The sequence below is a fragment of the Pygoscelis adeliae genome, unplaced genomic scaffold (genome assembly GCF_000699105.1).
Source record: "Pygoscelis adeliae isolate BGI_AS28 unplaced genomic scaffold, ASM69910v1 Scaffold36, whole genome shotgun sequence".
Taxonomy (NCBI): domain Eukaryota; kingdom Metazoa; phylum Chordata; class Aves; order Sphenisciformes; family Spheniscidae; genus Pygoscelis; species Pygoscelis adeliae.
Genome location: NW_008824934.1, coordinates 134458 through 142921, shown reverse-complemented (window position 1 = coordinate 142921; position 8464 = coordinate 134458).

Here is an 8464-nt window from a genome sequence, read left to right as displayed (position 1 = left end):
ACTGGAGATCAGTCCAAGGATCTCTGCAGTTCAAAGACTAACCATACACCTAAGGTTAGAAACAGCTAAGAGTCCCAACAAGAAACTGTGACCGGCTCATGCCTACCACAGGTTGGACCCACAAAACTACAACCAATACTGGGAAGTTCACTAAGACTCCTCATTGAAAGAACCAAAATGTTACTTCTTCAAAAACATATCAAATTTCTCAGGCCTGATTTTTCATTATCTACAGTTTGGGTGACCAAAGCAATCAGATGCTAACCACTCATTTGTACGGATATAAATGATAGCACCGAAGTTCATAGAAGAAAGGCAGGGATATTCAAGTCCCCTGAATTTTAGGCATCCTGTTATGATTGATGCTTTTCTTGAACATCTGGGAGTATTTCCTGTCCACTTTGGAAGGATACAAAGGAATAGCTTTATTTCTTTGCCACTTTTAGTGGGATGAGTAAGAAAGTCGTAAGTGAACTCAAACTGCTGAAGGTACTGGTATTTTCAGACACCTCAAATGCTTCTCTACGCCATGAATGATACCTTTTAAAGCCAGGGTACAAAACCAGACACATGTGTCTCTTTTTAGACAATGTTATTTATCTGTCTGAGACTTGTGTTCCAACCAGACATGAAGCCAGGTACCCTATCCAGGGAAATTTTTCTGGAAAAAAAAAAAATTCTCCTCCCTTTTCACCAAAGACCTGGTTTTATCTCTTGCAAGCAGCTGAAATTCTAGGTAACCAAAGCCCTAAGCCATCTGGCAGAAATCACCAAGGCATGTTTTTGACTCACTGTCACAGGTCATGACCTACAACCATTGCCAATGTTCCAGGGCTTTTTTCTCTTCCCCTTGTCTTCCCCAAAGCAAACTGAATTACAAATTGGAAAAATCCTGCAGTGAAATGGGGCTGAATGTCTGTCACCTCTGTAAGAACAACTTCGTAAGAATTCCAGAGTTGTTGGTTAGCTGTCAGTCCCAGTTATATCAGTGATTACAGAAATATTGAGCAGTTCAGGTTAGAGGGCAAGAGAACAGGTGACCTACTATTCCTTCCACTAAAGTTATGCCTTGATTGCTAACTGCACAGCCTGTGCTAGCAGTAAGTATTGGTGTCATCTCTGGGTTTCTACCCAAGAGCATTCTGAAATATAAAATGTCTCTTTACTTTAAAAGCAACATTACTTTGTCCTGGCAACAACCTGCCCGTTGATTGGGTTTTTCTGTGGATTTTTTTTCCTCAGCATGAATTCAAATCATGTGCACTTATGCCATATTTCAATTATCCATTACATTAAATCTGATTTAGAGTTTACAATACAGTGCGTCTGCACAACAGCACTTTCTTCAGCACAACGTTTTCCTCTGCCAGTATTTTTCATGCTTCAAAACTACTTGTGCACTCCCAGGAAAACTGGTAGTTTCAATAACGTCACCCGCAATAGGTGCATACTTTTCACATTTAACTATGCAACATCAGAACCTATTTCCATCTTGACAATTATATTCTTTCTGCTCCCGTACAGATGAGTACTTATACAATAAATCAGCCAACCTCAAGCTCTAATCCGAGGAAATGTTTAAGCATATTCTTAACAAAGCAAAAGAGTAACTGTATTGCCACTAAATGGGACTATTCACTTGCTTAAGCATGTGCTTAAACACTTTCCTGAATAGAGACTGTGTTAACCTACAGGGCGGATTAGTCTTTAATGTAACCCTGGAGATACAAGAAGTGTGTCCAGGCTGCATTTGTGCAGTCTGATAAGCGCTAATCTGATAAAGACTTAACCACACAGGCCATATGCGTCAACGAAGACAGTGTAGCAAGTGGATATTACAAGGATACTGCTTATCTAGCTGAGAACAAATGAAAATTCATTCAAAGAACTTGGTGCTTTAGAGATAAAAGCTGGGGAGGTCTTGTAGGGTGGACACTAGAAGATGAGGTTATCAGAACGACAGGCAGACTTAAAAAACCCCACCTCTTTATTATAGTGGCAATCAAAAGATAAAGTTGCAGACCTTCAAAAGATGTAGAGGTGTCTCATTCCAATTTAAATCATTGGACAGTAAAGCACTTAGGAGCCTTTGAAAATCTGAATCCTAATGACACTGATTTTAAAGTGCGATCAAATTTATAATACACTTTTCAAAAAAGTTGTCTGTGCTACATTAATTCTTCAGGAGTTGTTGGAACAAATGAATCTGCAAATTTAGGTTATAAAGGGAAGAATCATAAGGGAAGCATGCTCCATATTTCATATTGTCCCACACACAGAGAAAACAGCTAGAAAGCATATTGTAATCCTTAATTTGATAGTGCCACTGACATATTTCAGGAAATTGTTTACATGTGCTCAAGGAGTCTGCATAAGTAGCAAAAATACAAGCTAGTCTGGTAAAAGGTCCATTAGAAAAAACATCCTATACAATCTGAGAAAAAGGACACTGCATGGCTGTGTGGCTGCCTGAGGTTAGATTTCTTGTAACAAAAATCCAAAACACCATATCTCTCTGAATGCTCCTCATATGGACCCTTTCACTGGGATGCGATTCAGCTGTGATGCAGGGAAAGAACACGCTGTCACGTGTCCAAGCCTGGAGCATGAATTAGTGAAGAAAGCTAATCTCACAAGCCACTGGGCTCAATAACAAACTGCAAATATGCAATTACGCACCATATTGGCATCTGTCTTCCTTGAATTCACTGCTCCATGCAAAGATAGCTTTGATTACTCAAGGAGCTTTAAAAGAGGGGAAGAATTCAGAGTTATCTTTGACTGCTGTTAGAAGTGGTCTGCACATGATTGGGGAAACAGAAGTACAGTTCAGGAGCTGCAGGCTCAGCTCTACAATGCTACTTTCCATGGAATGCTGCACAGAAACATCTTAGATTTTATAACACACATCTCCAGTTTCACACCACTGTGTAACTTAGTGTAACAGGGCAAAGACACGGAAAGGGCTAGTCCTCCTCTCATTTGTTAAAACAAAGTGGATTAAATAAGTGTCTGTAACATCAGGAAAATGCTTTATAAACATTCTTTGGTCAATTTAATTTTGTTTTCCAGATCATATTTCAGGCTTTTTTCTATCCCAGGATCCCCTAGTTTCACTGATAGGTATGAAAAGTCTTCATGTACTTTTGCTTCTGTGATAGAATACCAGTTCCAAGCAGGATCCCAGCACTGAATATAAGCCCATCAGTTTGGAGCATGACAACAGTTAAGACATCTTTGTTCGTTCATCATATGATGAACACCCATGTCTCTCTCCAGCTTACTCAGTGGCAGCTACAGGGACCCAACGCTCTCAAAAACAATGCTCAATGTCTCTCTAAGTTAAGCCACTGATGATTAGTTCTGAAATTTTAAACAAAAATATTTCCCTTCTCAGACATGTCAGGGCTAAAGGAAATCAAAATAACTCTTTCCTCTTCCTAGCTTGAAAACTTCTCTGTAATGAAGTCCAAACCATACAGAAAGGCCTGCTTTCTCACCTAGTGAAACACAGCACTGGCCAGTTTCATTTCCCCAACACTGAAATGCTTAAATTCCCTGCTATACAGAAGAATTGCAACTCTGAGCTAGACTCAGTGGTTTCAGTTCTCAGGAGGTTTGTTTCCCCACAGCTGCTCTTCAGCCAAGCTGTGAACGAACCTGAAAATTCATTTGAAAAACCCTCTATGGTTTCTCATGCTTTCACAATTACATTATAGCTCTTTCCTCAACATTTACCACCACCCCCTGCAGGGAATTCCCCCGACACACGGGTAAAATTTACCAGGAAGGCTTGTAAACCTTGATAAGCGTTTCATCTCAAACAAAGCAAAAACTTGGTTTCAAGTAAGTCTGGGAAATTTTCTTTTACAAGCTCTGTGATTTTGGTATGGAAGCTTGGCCTTTAAAGTTCTGATCTGTGAGCTGGATTTTAGAGCCCACTGAAGCAACTGGAAGGACTCACGTTAGTGTTCATGGGCTCCAAATTTTCAAACTGCTAATGACTGTCACTTTGCCAGTGACTCAGTAGGAAAGTACTCTGTGGGCTAAGGTTGAGGACAACTATCCTCTCTCTGATCAGAAGTTGAGTTAGTGGCTGGGGTACGTTATGTGAAATGTCATATGAGCCACTCTGCAGGGGCTGAAGTTTCTTCCCTTCTGCCAGATAAAAACAGGGCGTGCAGGTCTCAGTGCAACAGTGTCGGACCTAACTCTTTACCAATTTTACTTGTATTAGTCCTCAAGTGATCACTGAGGTCACAGCATTTGCACATCAGAGTAACAGTCACCATGGAAACCAGTAAACTGGCATCTGCTTGATGTCTTGTTTTAAAGGAGCTGTGAAGCTGCTTGCACAGGGGTAGGAAAATCTCCTGCAAGCGTGCAGCTCCCATCATTGGAGCATTTATTTCTTTCATGTCTCAATTACGCATTCCGCTTTCCAGCTTTGCCCTATTACTGGTACATCGTTTACTCTAAATGCACCCGATGCTCTCCTTCACCAGAATCACTCAGGCCCATTGACTACCACTTCTTTGTTACTGGGTTAAGATTCTACCAGACACTAACATGGAGTCAACCCTCAGATTTACACCCCAGAACCCAAAGACGGAAGCACTCATTTTTAATTCCTCTTGACAAATCAAACAAATTTCAAATTATTCATAATGTGTAAGCAAAATCTTGATCATCGTCATCTTATTCATTATAATTATAAGCTATATATGAATGTATCTTACAATTATATTATCTGTAAATGTAGCTATGTATAATGAAGGTAATAAATTTAAACAATTGTAAAATGAAGAGCCACAGTAACTGTTAGTTTCTGATGAACACATAAAAAAAAAAAAGATAACTGCAATCTATATATTGAGCCCATACCTATTTCACATGTTCATTTTTACAGCATGCAAGTGCCTGAATTTTACATTAGCCACTACCCTGTGTTTCCTGGACCCTCAAATAAACAAAAGGGTGAACCTAAGATGCTTCTTTTGCAGATTAGCTCTTGAAACTGTAGTATTTTGGAGGTGGGAACTTCCTACTATATATGAATATAGCTCTAGAAAAGTACATCTTTGATCTTTCTTTATAGACAGCACATCACAAAATAATTAATTTTGTTCAAAAGTTTATTACATATTCACACACACACTGCTGCATAAAGTTCATGCCCAGGAACACCATTTTGAATCACCGTATTTCTGCCTGATCAAAGGAAATTACTGAACACAGAATCAGCTATAATGACACCTGCTGGAGCATGATTTAAAATAAACACCATGTAAACAACCTCCTGAAATATGTTCAGTGGTACTATCACATTCTTTAAAAAGTAAAGGTAACAAGAAAAGCAAAAGGGGGCGGGGGGTTAGCCAGATTTTAACTTAGTGTAACAGATACTTACACTAGTAAGTTAAATGTGCGTTGGAATGTTCCCAAACTTTAAGGGCAGCTGACAGAGAATGGCTCACGCCTATATTAGAAATCTCTCTTAAGTCTGTGAAACAGGGTGACTGCATATAAACTACTTATTGGGAATGGTCTCCAACTTCAAACCATACCTGGGAACAGTTTAGAAAAATACTAGCTGGCATGGGCCAAAATTCTGCCAAGAAACATTCCAGCACTTCAGTAGTACAGTATCACATTCCACGTTTGAGGAACATTCCTGGGAACATTCCCAGGCATCCTTGATTTTACTAGTATGGACACAGCCTAAGATTTCCAGATGCTTACTAGAATAAAGTTTTGCTACTTGGACACTATCTTCTGAACAGAGAACCCATGCAAAACAAAACAAACAAACAAAAAAAAAGGCTTTATTATGGCAGAAATTAATATTGCAGTTAACACCACTTCCTAAAAGGGATTCCGGGTCCAGTTTGGAACAAGCACCATTTAACACTTGCCAGAAAGTTGTATGCTCATTAGACCTTTATTCTACACCCTCACTCTACTATTGTCCTGGAATAAACAATGACAACAGTACTTTAGACAGACAGCTTGCAGATTCAACTCAAACACCACTGGCAGAAGACCTTAACTTTGGAATTAAAAAAGGGATCTCAATGCACCGATCAATACCAGCTATAATGAGAAACATTAAGAAGTGTCTCTGCTAGTGAAAGCACAAACAAAACAATGCTTCCTGCCCACAAGTCTCTGAGGCTTGCCTATTCCTCCTTTTCACCCTCTTACTCTCTTTTCATCAGTACAACAAAGGTGTCATTTTAATAGAGAGAAGCCCACTCTAGCTGCCACGCAGCTACATCTTCGGGTTGTAACAAAAAGTTCTATGAAAACAGCGTAATACTCAATGACGTTCAGAAAGGCAAACAGAATGTGAGGAATCGCTAGAAAGGGAAAACAAAACAGATAGCATTTTTACATCACTAGGAAAATTTATGAGTATGCCCACATTCAGATCCAGTACTGCCCTCTCCCCCCAGTAGAGGAACTGGAGAAAGTACAGAAAATGGAGCAAAGGATAGGTAAAGACACAGAACAATTTCTATGCAGAAAGCAGCTAAGTAAACTGCAACTCCTTGCCACAGCATGTTGCGGGTGCTAAAATTCAAAAAGCAACTTGACAAACAGAAGAAGAAACATCAACAAACCCTACATAAAAAAGCAGCACTTCTGGCTCAAGACCTTGAAACGTGGAGATTGGGAGTCTATACTGGGTCGGTATCACTATATATGTGCTCTGTTCTCCTACTCTTCCCTGGGCATATGACATGAGCAATTCTCTGAGGCAGGATATTAGGCTAGACAAATCTTTTGTCTGATGCTGTGTATGTGTTGTCATGTTGATTTAATTTAGCCAGCATGGAGAGCAACAGTGGTAAGGAGCTGGTATCACAGACTTCCTCACAGCCTACTGAATGGAGTAAGTATGCTGGGCATTGTCCCACTCGCAATGCGTCTCTGTGCCAACTCCTGCTATGCCACCCCTGCAGTTAATCCAGATCTGCTAGAACGGAGCTGTTTGATGCTTGCATATCCGTGCTACAAAACACAACTAATACATACACTTATTAAGATCACACTATGTTTTACATGCTTCCGATAAATCTTACCGCAGCCTGGTAAGGGAGACATCATTATCACTCACTTCACAGCAGAAAATTAAGGTGGTTTTGGTTTTGTGTTTTTTTTTTAACATTCCTTACATAATTTGGTTAACAAATCATACATTTGAAACTTATGCAAAAAAACACTATCAGAGAAATGTATTCAAAATAATTAATCACTGTGAAACACTTTATATAGAGAAATATTTTTTAAATGGCTTAAAAATCTTGAGAGTTATTTGAAACAGGAAAACAAAATCTTCATTTGCTTCCTTTGATTCTTGATGTACTTGGATCACATTTTCAAGAGTTTTTTTTCCAACTTCAAAAGCCATGGAAACTCAGCTTTTTAAACATGAAGCTAATAGTCCTATGACATGAATCTAGAGGTGAGCTTGACAAAACCTCCCAAGTATCACAATGTTAAAAACCAAAGAGTTGGCAAAATACCTCAAATTTGAAGAGGTGAAGAAATATGAGTGGCACTAGACGGACTTGAACAGCTGTACATATTTCAGCCCAAGATTTTAAAATTTCTGTCAAAATATTGCAGTGAAAAACTAACATTCTCCATGGAAAGCAGCTATTTTCGGTGAAAATGCTATTTTATCAAAACTCTATTTTCCATTAAACACAGTTTTGACAGAAATTTTTCAACTATCCTTATTCAGTGTTATGCTCTGTAGTTGAAAATGTTAGCAGTTTTTTAGGCTGTCTCTACAACTGCAAAGATTTATAGGGACTTGGCAAAGATGGTTTAAGACTAGTATCTCTGTCCCTTCATATTACACACATCCCTGGAAATTATTTTTACTTAAGTTTAATGGAATACACGATAGTGACACAGCACAGCAATGCTACTTCAACAAAGCTGTTAATACTTCCTTTCATGATTTCCCCCCCGGCCCCAAATAGTACCGGCAAAGCATCTCTCCTCTATTAGTAAAGCACTGGAGACGTCCATTTTGGCTTAACGAACTAGGGTGTAATTTTTCACCTAGTCACGTCCTGGTACCACTGGTCAGTGTGTTGATCTTGGGAATCCTGCAGGTGGAGTTGCCCCTTCCTCAAATCCTGAAGAAAAGTATTCCAGACAGGACTATGCAGACTTGTCTGCTGGAATTACGCAGGACTCCCTAGGCTATGCTCTGAAGGCAGGCTGGCTGCTGCTGACTGGTTGTATCGTATTACAGCTCAGTCTGAAGTAAAGGGGGGGGGGGGCGGGCGGAATCAGGGGGAGCAAAACAGAGGTATTTGGAAAATCAGAAACCCGCTATTGGAGAAAAGGAGAAAGAAGGCTAGAGAACTTTTGAGTATCATATTTTATGCAGCACTTTTTTTAAGCTTTCCAAAATGTATTTACAAGGTTTTGGGGCTCTGCGGCC